The 15,318-nt window shown below is 40.1% G+C and overlaps 1 long non-coding RNA gene across 2 annotated transcripts in view; it reads left to right on the top strand.

Moving 5' to 3' along the window:
- The window catches only part of LOC119563680, a 193,071-nt gene that overhangs the window by 91,421 nt on the left and 86,332 nt on the right, over window positions 1–15,318 (top strand). Inside the window, exons 5-6 of one of the 2 annotated variants that reach the window (XR_006285096.1) lie at window positions 2,243–2,367; window positions 5,653–5,779. This is a non-coding gene — a long non-coding RNA (uncharacterized LOC119563680). The remainder of the gene's footprint in view (window positions 1–2,242; window positions 2,368–5,652; window positions 5,780–15,318) is intronic. The other variant, XR_006285095.1, reaches the window with a different exon arrangement.

Below are 15,318 nucleotides of genomic sequence, written 5' to 3'. Positions count from 1 at the left end.
TTGTGGGTCTTTTATTTCAGTGTAAATGTACCCTCTAAGGCTTTGTTATAAAATAAAGAGAATAGGTCAAATTCTCTGCTCTTGTAAATTGTTGCATTTCCTTAGTGCTTGTCTACGCACCAAAGTACTGCTCAGCAAGCCATTGTGTGGATCTACAGCACACCACCTTGCAACACAATAATGTCTTGTGTGGATGACACTTCGGTGCACTGGGACTTTCACTGTACTGTAGCAGTGTCCACATGGGACATTACTGTATGGTCACCTTGTGCTCTGTAGATGCACACCTTGGTGTGCCGCGCACTAACTTGCCACGTGGAGAAGCCCTTAGAAATAAGTAGAGTGGTACTGATATATATTAGCAGAGAATTTTACCCTCTGTAAATGGAAAGCGTTTAACAATAAGATATTTTTACTGGAAATGCAATAATTTCACGTACAAAACTTCATGCACAAATAAGGATATCAGATTGAAAATGGCTTGAAATTTAGTCCAAAATACCGATAGTATGTAGAGTGTAGTGTTTTGGTTATGAAACCCATGTCCATGATGAAGCATTCCTGGATGTGATACTTCTAGGATCAAAAGCAAAAATTGGCAAGTACTTGTTGGGAAATCTCCATGTTGGAAGTAGGCAAATTGACTCAGATATCTGAAGATACATTCCTTCAGAGGTGTATACTATACAATGTTTTTTCTTGTTTCTTTCTATTTCAAAATCAATAATTCTCACCACAGTTTGTTTGCCTATATGCTGTACCTAATTACATTCCCTGGAGTTGGGCACTACATATGGTGGTAACCAATATTTTAATGATGCAGAGATTTGTATCAATATTTTTAGATGCTATAAGAGTTGAATTTCAGGATGATGCCTCTTGACCTTTTAAGAAAATCTCCTTAAATTTTGCATACATGGACCTGCCATATTCCTATTATCAGTGTCACAGTGGAAAATCCCAGAAAAAGGCCATCTGGCTGAACCTTGTTTATTATTATTGTTATTTGTACTATATTAATACCTAGATGCCTCAACTGAAGTAAGGGTCCCATTGTACTAGGCACTATACAGACACATAGTAAGGCATAGTCCCTGCCCCAAAAGTTCACAATCTAAATAGACAAAGGGTGGGAGAAAGGGAGCAATATTATCCCTGTTTTACAGATGGGAACTGAACAAAGAGATTAAGGGTCACACAAGAAGTCTGTGCCAGGGCTTAGATATGAACTGACATTTCCAAAGTCCCAATCCACTACTTTAACTGCAGGGAAAGAGTGAAGTGAAAATTCATGTTAAGTTTCTTTGTAATAGTGGTTACCAGGTGACAGTTCTGCTAGCTGTGAGTAGAGAAGAATGAAGATAAGCAAACAAGCAGGTGCTGTTTGGGTACTCTACATATTCAAATTCGTACAATACTGGGGCTTGATTCCACAGGTATTTCTCAGCCAGAACAGCTACAGAACTGGGCCTTCGGTGTATATAGTGTTTGGATAGCAAATATTGAAAGAAAACGCCTTTTCCCCCATATTTTTATTAATTTTTTTATCAATTTCATTTTTTTACCATCTGGGACACTCTTTCCATTTGTGCCCTGAGACAATGTGATAGAAACTGGCAGCTCTGTCTAGAGAGATGATTTCCAGCTTTGTATTAATGTTTTCAGTCAATGTTTACAATGTACGTGGCCCAAATCCTGAGAGGTGCTGAGCACCCACGCTGCCCTTTGAAGATACACTGAGAACCTGCAACTCTGATTATCTTGGGATGGGATTGCCTAGCTAACATGTCTATGCTTATCCTCAGAGGTGTAGATTGAGACTCATTAAGACTACAGTACTTACTATACATGTGTCATTGGAGGTGGGTAATTCATGGGGACTTTATCTTTCTTCCATGCCTCTTAAGGGCTCAGGTGAAACATGACTCAGGCAAACCTGGAGTTTGAAAGATGTATGTGTAACCAGACTCTCTAGATACAAGAGTTAGTTGTTGGAAGAACAAATTACTCCAATCTCTACATTTGGCTGGGTGTTTTGAATGACATCCCGAGGAACATGGACAGACTGACCTGAAAGTGACAGCCTGCTTTGTTGTTGCTTGGTCAGATCAAGGGCTTACTAACTATCAAATGCTTTGTGACATAAGCCTTGTGCCTCGCTAGCCATACTTTTTGTAGTACTGGTCTGGGTGGATTCACATTTCAAACCATTTTTATCTCATGCTTTTCTCTCTGTTTCCAGAACTTTGCCAGTCAGGAGTGCAAGGTGACATGAATTGAATGAGTGGAGAATGTTACTTTGGAAACGGCGTCTATTGGGCTCTTTGAAACAATTCTGACCTGAGAGGAGGCTGAATCAAGGGAAGGGTAATTGTTTGAATACCTGCTCTAGCTCAAAGAGGGCTGAGAGATTGTAAGCTCTTTGGGTTAGGGACCATCTTTTTGTTCTCTGTTTGTACAGAATCTAGCACAATGGGGTTCGTGTCTGGGGCTCCTAGGCACTAGCACAATACAGATAATACATGACAATGATAATTTTCCTCCCTATACTATGTCGACAGGGGCATAGGCAGTTTGGCCATAGGGGTAGCCGAATGACCTGATGGGTGACAGGCCATTTTGCAGTTCACCATGTGGTCCAGGTATTCTCTGGAGTCCTTCCTAGTGTCTTGTAGGATGAAATATGTTGAGAACCTAGCAATGGGGGATTGTGGTGCTGGGAGATGGCTCTGTGAGAAAACGTAAGGACCTCTGGGCCTAGAAGTGGGGACTGCAGGGTTTGACGCAGGTGCTGGTTCCTCATCTCCATGCAGAGGCCTTGAAGGGTTGCCAGTGATACACAGTGGGAGGCTAAGCCCAGCAGGAAGTCCTGCCCTAAGGGCATGAACAAGAGTCCTCTGCTTCCCTGATTGGCTTGCATTCCCCATATAAACCAGCAAGCCATTTCTGGTAGTTGTTTGAGCAACGCAGACCTCCAGTGTGCTTCATCCTCAGACCCTGCTTGCTGTTCCTCACTGTGATTCACCTGGATCCCAGACTCTTGGCTCTTGACCTTGCTCCAGCTCCCAACCCTGATCTTGGCTTACTGTCTTCAGCTTATTGCTGACCCCAATGAAAGATCCCGGCCTGGCCTGACCCCAGTTCTCGCCTCATGCTCTTAATTTGGTAATGCACTATGACTCTGCGGGTTTGACCTGGCCTGGCCCTGGACTGATCATTGACTTTTCGGTCCAGATACCGAGCATCTCACCCCATGTCCGCAGGCCTCCTTTGACCTGGCTGTGACAGAAAATCTCTCCCCCTCCTTAGTGATCTGGTAAACTTGCTTTTAAATATATATATGTTGTTTGAAACTAGAGTTGTTAAAAAAAACAGGAAAATTATTTCGATGAACACTTTCCAAACCAGTTTCAGCTGAAATTGCTTTTTACTGGTCCTATCCCAGGCCTTGTTTGTCATTGGGATAGTCCTTTTTACCTAATTACAGTCTATGGTGCTTCACTCAACTCAGGAAGATTCAGCTGGCAGAAATTAAATGAACTTGAAGACTTTCCTTTTTTTTTTTTAAACAAACTGAATGAATTGCATGACCTGATTCAACACTGATTTAAAAATACCTTCACTGAATGCTGGTAATGGGCTATACTGAGGTCTCATTTAAACTTGAAAACTTTGAATAAAAGATGGAATAGCACATGATTAAATGTTAATGAGAAAAAGTCATACTATCCCCAGACAGAGCACACAGCCCATGTTAGCGGTTAGAGTTATACACATCTAAAACAGATGCCTTTTTCATCATTGTCTCTGTGTTACACTTCTCTGGGGATATAAAATAGCATTTAAGAATCCTCCCCAGGGTACATTCGTGAAGCAGATAAGACAATTTCTTCAGCTAGATTGCAGCTGTAACTCTTTTCAATTGTAATTGTGTGCTGGAGAGGTGCCTTGCTGGCCACAGCGACACTGTTCTTTACATTATTTTCTTTTAAAGAAAAAAGAAATATAAACTTGGTGTCTGTTTGTAGGTTGTTTTTGAGGTGTCATTGTGTGAACTCGACATGAGAAGGCCATCTTGATGACACACAATGCCAAAATAAAGAAAAGATGTGGTTTTCTTCTTTGGCAATCTATTTAGGGTTACATATTTATGTTACGACAAGCTGTTTTACATTTGGAAGTTTGTAATGCAGTCATGTCTTCTCCCCCAGGCAGTCTATTCTAGATGAGTGTCTATAATCAAACAGTGATCTCTTTGGTTAGCAGCTTGTTTTCCTCAACTGCTCCTTTATTTCTGTATATTTTTTTTGTTTATGGTAGAGAATGAGATATTCTTTGTTCAACCATTGCAGAGTCTGGCAGGGGTATGGAAGGAGGTGCTGTGCCAAAGCATAACCCTATATACGAACTGCAAAAGGATTTTTTTTATCCTGAGAAAACTTGTGAGATGACAAACATCTTACAAATAGTATAATTTGATAAGGCTACAGTTTCATTAATGACAAATTAAACTACATAAATTAAAATGTCTAAATTAACCACCTAATAGTTGATGATGTGCACTGTGTTCTAGGCTCATTTGTCACAAGTTGACTTTACACATGTGCAATGACCTGCCCTGTTCCTGGGGCCAGGCAGAGCATAGTAAAAGTATTTGCAAGTATAATGTGTCCTTGCCTATAGAAAGTGACAAGACTGAGGGCCATATCAGACTGAATGCATTTACTCTTAGCAGATCTTAGAAGCTAAACAATCACAAGCTTAGTTAGTACTTGGATGGGGAATTGCTGGGTATTGCATGTGCTAGGGCTCTAGTTTAACAAATATCTAGTTCAACCTCAAGTTTTTAGGTTAGATCCAAGAATCCCTGGGTGAATTTGTGTGCTCTGCAAAACTAAATGACTGTCCCTTCTGGCCTCAAACACCAATGAATCTGTAATATATTTTTTTTAAAAAGCCAAAAGTTAGGCTCCTAAGTAAGTAGTGTGATTTGCAAAAGTGCTGAGCACCCAGCAGCACCCTTTGAAGTCAAGTACTCAGTGTTTTTGAAAATCACAGCACTTACTGAGCAGCCTAAATATGGACTAAGATCCTATATCTTGTCCCTATTCAGTATTGTTTTATATTAATTCTAGGAAACCACTGAGGTTAAATAATTTGCTGTTAAATAATTTGCTGCATTGATATAAAAGATGATTGCCCCAATAAAATTGCTTAGTCTGAGTTTGGTTGAATCCAGTGGCCCAGTACTGGACAGAGACAATGGGTTAATTCATCTTCACACACTGCATATCTGTGTCCCTCAAAGTACAACTGAACCAGCCCTGAGATAATTAATCTACAGATATATTTTCTATGAAAAATGATACCACATACATTTAGAATTTATAAATATAATCCATCTTTTATTTATCTTTAATATCAAATTAACATGAAGAATATTTTGACAGGTACACTAATACCGAATCCTAACCACTCTTCAGGGAGGCAAAATCATGGGGTTTTTTGTATAGAGAAGTTGTGGCAATATTTTCTGTTTTTAAACAGAAAACTATCAATCACGTTTGGAGTTGTAATTGTTGGTGAAGTTTCTCCTTATAAGAAACAAAGTGAATGTGGGTTTAACCTGCTTAATGGCTCTTGTACTTCCAGAACGATAGTCTTTTACACATGACAGAAAGGCGCTGCTTCAGCTGTTTGAGTGCAAAGGAGGGCTTGTATTAAATCGTCAAGATTGCCAAGCCAGGTGGTTGAATGTTAAGAGAGATTTCGGAAAAAGGTACATGAATTTAAATATGCAGCTTCCCATTTGGAAGTCTAGAGGGTTAAGAATGGTACATAATGCTGCTTCGTTTGTCAGCTGTCAGGTTATTTACTTCATTCACAGTTTATCACTATTGGTTCTTTGCTTGATTAGAAATACCTTTGGAGAGTCTGTCACCATGCCAACTTGAGTAGTGATCCTGCTCAGCCTCCCAGTTAACCAGCAGTGAGCTGGGTCATTTGTTGCATTGGAGACAAGCAAAATGGCACTTTAGGAGCTGCAGAAAGTGTGCTGATGATTCAGCAGAAGGAAATAGTGTCATGGGCACCTGTGCTTCTGGAAATATCTTTAGATGTGACATAATAGATGTGACATAAAATTGAGATCCTGGTCATAGAGATGCCATTGTAACTATTGCAAGGGTAATTCAAATTCCAAAGCTGATAATTCTGAATCTGAATCTTTCCCATGCCGTCAAAGTTTGCATGGGGCACAAAGAAGACTCCATCATCCTTGTCAATCTTGGGTCAATCTTTGCATGTTCTTTCTGTTAAGTCCCAGAAGTTTTCCCTCTCTGAGTACTGTTTAACAGAGGGACTCTTTTGGTTGGCCCTTTCTGCATGTTCCTGCAGCTGCCCAATCGCACACTTGCCATAACTTCATCCTTAGCCCATGTCCCAGACAACTTTGAAGAGAACGGATTGTTGAAGTTTCTGATGAATCTTAGCCTTTTTATAAATTAATTCAGTGTAATACCTAATATTTTTCTAAAGCATTTGCTTTCTAAGGCATTTAAACATCTGTACCTTTGGTGGACTTCTAGCTTTCCTATCCAGATGTTGAGGTGGAAATAACTTTGAGTTGAATATTCATACTTTGGTCTTCAAGTTGTAGATTTTAGATGTCCAAATCTTGTTTAAGTTTTTGAATGCAACTGTTGCTTTGCCAATTCGTGACATTATTTCCTTCGGGATATGTCCATTGATTTGCACATTACTGCCAGGCATGTGAATTGATTCACTTCTCGTATTCCTTTGCCTTCTAAAATAATGCTTGAATTGGGAGTTGCTGGGATTCTCATTAGATTTGGTTTTTTATAACTGATTAATAATCTCATCTCTTTTGCAAGGCTGGACAGTCTTTCAGTCTTCACTTGCATGTTGGTTAAACTGACATTTACAGCTATGTCATCAGCAAAGTCTAAGTCATCCAGTGTACTGTTATTAAGCTATGCAGTGCCTGTGTTGTATCCATCTACACTTCCTCATAATGAAGTCAATGGTAATGCCAAACATCAGAGGTGAGAGAATGCAATGTAGATGTTGTCTACATTGAACTATTCACTCAAGTCCGAGTTTATATTACTGGTGCAAGCTGCACCTCTGATATAAAACCTTGATAATTATTTTTGTTGACTAACCATGACACTGGAATTTCAAGAGTGAATGCAACAAAGGCTTTCAAATGTTTTCTTAAAAATCTATGAAGTTTATGATGAGTGGTTTTTGCCTTTCAATGCTCTCTTTGATGATTATTCTTAGGGGAAAATCTGGTCTACATACAGTCTTCAGGATGCTCTTCCCTTTACCTCAATCACTTCCTTTCTTCTACTTAAGGTGATACTTTGATTTTATTTTCATTTTTGTTTTTTGATGTGAAATGTTACAATATCTAATCCTTTGTCAAAGTCAATAGTTTCTTCTGATGGTGGTCTGTGCAGCATCTCTTGAAAGTGCTCTGCCCGTTGCTCTTTGCTTTTTCTGTTATTAAGGTCTTTCCTTTGTTTATCCTTAATGGGTGCAAGCTCAGCAGTAGCAGTTGCAACTTTGTTGGTAAAGTGTGTCGCTATTACCTCTTTCAGCAGCTGATTCAGCTTCTTTGGTGATGCTATCCATAGACTTCCTCTTGTCTTTTCTTGTGCTGCTTTTTACTAATTTGTCCTTTTTTAAATACAGACTTCTTTTTTTAGAGGTGTTTGATGGATTGATGCTTGCTTTGGATTGTTTTCTTTCTTTAACGTAGTTCCATATATTTTTAGTTATCCATGCCATAGGTTTACTTTATCTGGAAACCAGCTGCCGTTGTGGTGGTGTCAGATATTGCCACAGAGAAAGGACCATGACATCAATGTTGGTTATTGCTTTACTTAATTTACACAGTGTACCAACTGTCATACCTATGGGTATGCAAAGATCAAACTATAAAACCATGCAAAATAAATGATTTTCCGTAAAACAATATGCCCTAAATTTTCAAAGAAATGCCTGGGTTTAGCTACTGAATCACTATTATTCTTAATGTGAGTTAATTCAACCTGAATGGCTAAATTCTATGCAGCTCTTTGAAAATGGGAAATTTTTATGTCAGTATGAATTGACGGTGGAGGTGAAACATTGCTACCTTTTTATACCATCCGTCAGTGGAAAAATTACTCATCTTCAACTAGTTAACACTCCCACTCTTTCCCCAGCAATAAATGAGAGAGTCCGGAATGGATTTTCATTATTTAGCTAACACATCAGAAAAATGAAGGGCAAGAGGAAGAAAGATGAGAAATTAGTCCCTCTCATGAAACATGCAGTTTCACTTCCAGTGTGGCTCTTCAAATTCACATTCTCAGACATGCTTACCTAGTAATTTTCAATGCAAAGTCCTTAAGGGGATTTCCTACATGAGTGTTGTATATATTAAGTGGAGTTTGCCCTTCTCTCCCACTTCTGTTTCTTGAGGTGTGTTTGTGTACTGCATGCTTCGCACACATGTTCAGAGGGTAGATAGACAAATATATACCTTTGGTGAACTTTGCCCCAGAGTGATATTAACCCCTTTGCAAAATGCCAACACCACACCTTATGTAGCACTTAAGTCCCACTTAGTTCCTTAATATGGTTCTTCTGTAGTGCATAAGGATTTGTGCAGGCTCTCTGCACTGGGGTAAATTTAACCCTTTGTCTACAAGTTAGAAAAGCCCTTGTATCCTCCTAAGTATAACTACACCATTCCCAATACAATTGCAAGCCATATTTAAGTAACAGTTATCAACTACAATGTCTGCTCTTAGGCTTATGGTTCATGATGTACTTCCATCATCTTATCTTTTCTCATTATTTATGCCTTGAATTGAATCTCTGGCTTGTCATCATCCCCAAAGAGATACTGAGTACTTTGTCTTTAGCAATTCAAGCTCATGCAGCTGTGGTTGTGTATAGGATCGTAGTTGGTTTTGTAACAGGTGTGTACTTAATGACATTTGTGAAATGTTCAGTGATGGAATGAGTTTGTACTGTAGTGTTACAGCAAAGTATCTTTGGAGATGCCTCTTTTAACAATACAGAATCTATACTAACAGACTGTTACCCACAAAGGGCCTACCCTTGCAGCCCCTGCAAATGCACAAATTGTTCAGAATGCTTTTTTGATATGCAGAGGAATCCAGAAAGAATGGGGTCTTTCAGTGGATCTCCGCAGCTCCATGTGTACCATGAGGTCATCCTCTCTCCATTGGAGCATGCGGGAAGTCAGCGGCAGAGCTGTTAGTCAATGAGCTATGCTGATCTACTGGGCTACAATCCCATATGGGGACCTCTGAGACCTCCCATAGTTTGTAGACTTACACCTTGGAACCACTGTAAACCCATGTGAATATTACTGTTTCCTTTGTTGTCCTTCCTCTCTCCTGTTTTTTGTTACACTTGCTCATTATGTCTTGTCTCAGATTAGACTGAAAATTATTTGGGGCAGGGACCACATCATCCTATATGTTTGCATCTAACACGATGTGGTCTCAATCTGGATTGCGGTGTTTGAGTGATAATGGAATACAAATAAGTAATACTAGTTTCATTAACATAAGACTCAAGCTCTTGTATTTGCCACTCGCTGTTCCTCGTTCAAACTCTATTGTTTAAATGAATTTAACTTGTTTATGAAAAGTATAGAGTTGGGAACATTTTATTGAATAATAGGGCAAAACAGAAGAGTAGTTTTATTTAACATGTATATGACTGAAAGATTGGAACTGCATCCAACTCCTGAGTTTGGCTTGCTTGCTTTGGGAGAGGATCAGCAATAATGTGGCTTCAGTGTAAAATATTATGATTTAACTGTCTATTGTATGACTGATGATTCTGGAAAGTTTCACAAATGACAATAACTCCCTAACATTGACTGATAGTTTATTATTTCTTGTAATATTCTGAGGTATGAAATCTGTTTTCAAAGTGATAAGAACCAAATGAGAAGAACTAAAGACCAGTTTTATGAAGCATATGGGATAGAATTGACCCCTTCCTGCAAACTTTTTAGGAGTAGCTCAGCCTGCCATTCTACCATTTGAAATGTGAGGAAAATGTTGACATTGGTAGCTCAGATACCATCAGTTGAGTATAGATACCCAGTCCCCCCTTCCTTTTTGCAACAGATTTGGTAGGCTAGATGTTCCTTCTTTTATTATGTTAAATAGTTTCGAAATGATACTCTTGTAAAAAAAAAAAAAAAAAAAACCCTAACCAAACATGTAACTAATAACTCTTACACATAATAACATTACTGTTAATGTTTCCTTGAGAGGTTTTCTGTATCTTCATATCTTATATAGATTTCAAACAACTGTTAGCTTGTAAATCAGGAATAGCATTAGGCATTTTAATTTATACAGACTTCAACTTTATACAATTCTTTAACGGGGTAAGAACAAGTTACTTGTTTGAAATGCAGATACTTCCTGTTTTGCAACATGCTTTTTGTCCTGTATGGACCCCAGGTGCATAGAAAGGGCAGGCTTGCACACACTGAATATTGAGTTTAATGGTGTGCTGCATTGTACAATTTCCAGTGTCCCATTAATAGATTCTGGGCCAGATTTGCTGAAAAACCTCAAGAGGGATAAAGTCAAAAGGGAAAATCTGCAGGACAATTCATGGAGTTTCCATGGTATCCTTTGATTAGGAAAATAGAATGTGTCATGCGACAAAGGGAAAGAGGATTAAGGCTCTACAAATGCTTGAATATTCTGAAATCCGCAATGAAATCTCATGGATATTAGTGCCTCCCAATAGGCTGGGGCATAGCAAAATCCTCAGAGCAAAAAATATTCAACTTTTTTCAAGTGATGACCACTTTTACCTGCTACTGCCTAGAGCACTTTTGCTGGATGAGATTACATGAATGCAAATAAGCACTGCAAGAAAATCTCTTCACCAGCCCCTACAAAGCTCTTTATTCTGAAATCTCTCTGCACTGTAATAGGATGACTACCAAGGGTTCTCTGTTCTTTGTCATATATATTTCATTTGTCACTGGTAGTCTATATACTAGTTTGACTCATGCCAATAACTCATTATGGATCTGATCCCTATTTCACTGATGAAACTGAGTTATGTCATTGATTTCAATGTGAGCAGAGTCAGGGCCCAGGAGAGCATGCTAAGGAATCCTGTGGTGATCGAGGACACAAGGAGTCATTGTATCCCGTTGACAGATGTAATAGTTAGTACAGTAGTTTCTCTAGCAACAACATGGGTCCATTAGTCTTTATGAGTTCACTAAGTCACTACTCTGATGGTAGGAGCATGAGGAGCCCTGACTTCAAACTGTATAAGGAAACCAACCATAACACAGATATAATCCTCACACTCACAAAATTTTCACTCCCAGCCTCCAAAGTCAAGGTTTTTGCCAACATGACAGGCACTTGAAGGCAAAATCATAGCCAAATGAATTTACAAGAGAGTAATGTAAAAAGCCCACAAAGCATACTGACCTTGTTTGCTAAAAATAGAATAGGTTGGTCCCCCAAACAGCTAGAGCTGGAATTACGGCTGGGGAAAAAAGGCAGGGAACATGCTGAATATTATTTTATAAGATTAGCTGACAAACTGGGACGCATATGGAATCCCCTTCCTACACAATCAATGTTGCAGCCATAATTGATCATAAATTAAACCTCAATGTTAGATAGCCTATACACCTCAGAAGCAGGAAGAACCAAGTATCAAACAGTACAATTCCAAAACAAATTAAAACTACCATATCTCCTGCCAGAGCAGGTTGATCAACTCTCTCATAACCAAAGACAACAATCCTGGAAGTGTTTTGAGATCTCTGTAGCAGCAAAGCTCTTGTCTCAGGTGGTTAGTCTGAGCCACAATTACTGTTAAAGACAGGTTACTCCCTGGCATACTGGCTGTTAAATACATTAAAATATTACTGTTAAATCCAGATCAATTCCAGGCACCATGTAATGGTCCATATTTATTTAATTTTGAAACAATGTTAAGGACACTTTAGTGTGCATGTCCTACAGGTCTATTTCTTGCTAAAAACAGATTTAAAAAATATCACCTACTAGTTTACTTAGCAATGTTAAAAAAGGCCGGAATTACTTGATACGTGATAGACTGTTTTCATGCCAGGTAGCTTTTCAGTTCAACTCAGGCTAGTGTCTTAATCATAGAATCATAGAATATCAGGGTTGGAAGGGACCTCAGGAGGGCATCTAGTCCAACCCCCTGCTCAAAGCAGGACCAATCCCCAACTAAATCATCCCAGCCAGGGCTTTGTCAAGCCTGACCTTAACTTCTAAGGAAGGAGATTCTACCACCTCCCTAGGTAACACATTCCAGTGTTTCACCACCCTCCTAGTGAAAAAGTTTTTCCTAATATCCAACCTAAACCTCCCCCACTGCAACTTGAGACCATTACTCTTTGTTCTGTCATCTGCTACCACTGAAAACAGTCTAGATCCATCCTCTTTGGAACCCCCTTTCAAAGTAGTTGAAAGCAGCTATCAAATTCCCCCTCATTCTTCTCTTCCGCAGACTAAACAATCCCAGGTCCCTCAGCCTCTCCTCATAAGTCATGTGTTCCAATCCCCTAATCATTTTTGTTACCCTCCGTTGGACGTTTTCCAATTTTTCCACATCCTTCTTGTAGTATGGGGCCCAAAACTGGACACAGTATTCCAGATGAGGCCTCACCAATGTTGAATAGAGGGTAACGATCACATCCCTCGATCTGCTGGCAATGCCCCTACTTATACAGCCCAAAATGCCATTGGCCTTCTTGGCAACAAGGGCACACTGACTCATATCCAGCTTCTCGTCCACTGTAACCCCTAGGTCCTTTTCTGCAGAACTGCTGCCTAGCCATTAGGTCCCTAGTCTGTCGCGGTGCATGGGATTCTTCCATCCTAAGTGCAGGACTCTGCACTTGTCCTTGTTGAACCTCATCAGATTTCTTTTGGCCCAATCCTCTAATTTGTCTAGGGCCCTCTGTATCCTATCCCTACCCTTCAGCGTATCTACCTCTCCTCCCAGTTTAGTGTCATCTGCAAACTTGCTGAGGGTGCAATCCACACCATCCTCTAGATCATTTATGAAGATATTGAACAAAACCGGCCCGAGGACCGACCCTTGAGGCACTCCACTTGATACCGGCTGCCAACTAGACATGGAGCCATTGATCGCTACCCGTTGAGCCCGACGATCTAGCCAACTTTCTATCCACCTTATAGTCCATTCATCCAGCCCATACTTCTTTAACTTGCTGGCAAGAATACTGTGGGAGACCGTGTCAAAAGCTTTGCTAAAGTCAAGGAACAATACGTCCACTGCTTTCCCCTCATCCATAGAGCCAGTTATCTCGTCTTAGAAGTCAATTAGATTAGTCAGGCATGATTTACCCTTGGTGAATCCATGCTGACTGTTCCGGATCATTTTCCTCTCCTCTAAGTGCTTCAGAATTGATTCCTTGAGGACCTGCTCCATGATTTTTCCAGGGACTGAGGTGAGGCTGACTGGCCTGTAGTTCCCAGGATCCTCCTCCTTCCCTTTTTTAAAGATGGGCACTACATTAGCCGTTTTCCAGTCATCCTGGACTTCTCCCGATCGCCATGAGTTTTCAAAGATAATGGCCAATGGTTCTGCAATCACATCCTTTAGCACTCTCGGATGCAGCGCATCTGGCCCCATGGACTTGTGCTCGTCCAGCTTTTCTAAATAGTCCCGAACCACTTCTTTCTCCACAGAGGGATGGTCACCTCCTCCCCGTGCTGTGCTGCCCAGTGCAGTAGTCTGTGCTGTGGCTGCTTTCATTGTGTTGGTGCAATGGCCACCATCATAGCTGCCATCAGTGATTGAACTAGTGGCTTCCAGAGCTAAAAACATGAGTCTCTCGCTCTCTCTACTGCTTGAGCTAAAGAGCCCAGCCCTCTGGGTAGGGCTATAATAGTCTCACATCCTTTGTGATTTAGGTACAGAGGGGGACATGTAACACATTGACCAGTGCATTATGCTGGCATAATGGGGCATGGGAGAATCACCCCAGCCAAGGAGGATCCTCTGGTAATGTGGATACACCATAGTGTCTCCTACACTATCTCATCCTGAGTGCCAACATGTGAGACATGGCCAGTGAAAATAGGTCATGAGTGGGCGTTCCCCGTGCTTCAGTGATCCCTGGATTTCAATAATGTCCCCTTTGGATTGATGAGAGCCAAGCAAGGTCAGCAGACCTCAGGCCCAGCTTGCAGCCAAACCTTAAACCACCTTTCCATACCAACCTCCTCGAGTTGTACTGTGCACTCTTTAATTGCAGCTGATGATTGGTGGCCACAGTGTTGTAATGAAAAATGTATTTGATTAAAAAGCAATGGAATACATTGCTTAAAATTGATGATGTAACAGTTTGCATTGTAAGTCCCTGTTATTAGTTGCTTATAACTTTGTCAAACTATTACTGATTTGGGCTGAACTCTTCCATGCTTGGTATCTGACTCTGGCTAAATTTTTTGGGGGAAAGTTTCACCAAAAATGCTAGTCACTTCAGAGTATGAAGTTAGGGGAAAATAGTTTTGACAATGTTAAAAATATTCTAGCATCTCCTGGGTTTGGACTAGAAACTTTTTTTGGAAGAGGGATGGCCTTGGAGTCAGGAAGATGCCTTTTACTGTCCACCATGAAAATTCAACGATCTTTGGTTAAGTTATAAGCCTCTGCAAATTGCCATTTGCACATGCTCAGTAGAGCTTTCTTGTTCGAGGCTTGCCCCCAATGGGACACAGCAGCAGCAGCCACCACCTCACTGACTTGTATGAAGGAGTGCCTGGCTGGCAGTCAGGAGGAGATTTATCAGTCTAGCTTCAGTTCTTCCACTTGCTTATTAATTATTCTGTATTAAGAATTCTATGTATACAGCACAGCTAATTAATAAGCAAGGCACCATCACCCTAAGTTAGGAGGCAGCCACATTTTTTGTAACTGCAAATCACTCAGTTTGGACAGTGGGACTAGACAGGTCAATTTCTTATTTACAGTCAGTCTGGCTCTCTGGTGACCAGGCACTAGCTTTCTGACACTATGTGGGAATGTTTCAATTAAACAAAACACAAAAGTAATTTCAAATAAAACAAAAATCCCAAAAATATTTCTATTCAAATTAAGGTTTGAAAAAATTGTCTACCATTTATTTAAAATGCCCAGTGTTTATTTTGGTCTACATTATTAAAGTTTTAACCCAATGCCTTTTGCTTTCAATGGCAATATTTCCATTGATTT

This window comes from Chelonia mydas, chromosome 12 (assembly GCF_015237465.2).
Source record: "Chelonia mydas isolate rCheMyd1 chromosome 12, rCheMyd1.pri.v2, whole genome shotgun sequence".
NCBI classification, from domain to species: domain Eukaryota; kingdom Metazoa; phylum Chordata; order Testudines; family Cheloniidae; genus Chelonia; species Chelonia mydas.
This window is presented reverse-complemented; position numbering and strand designations above follow the sequence as displayed.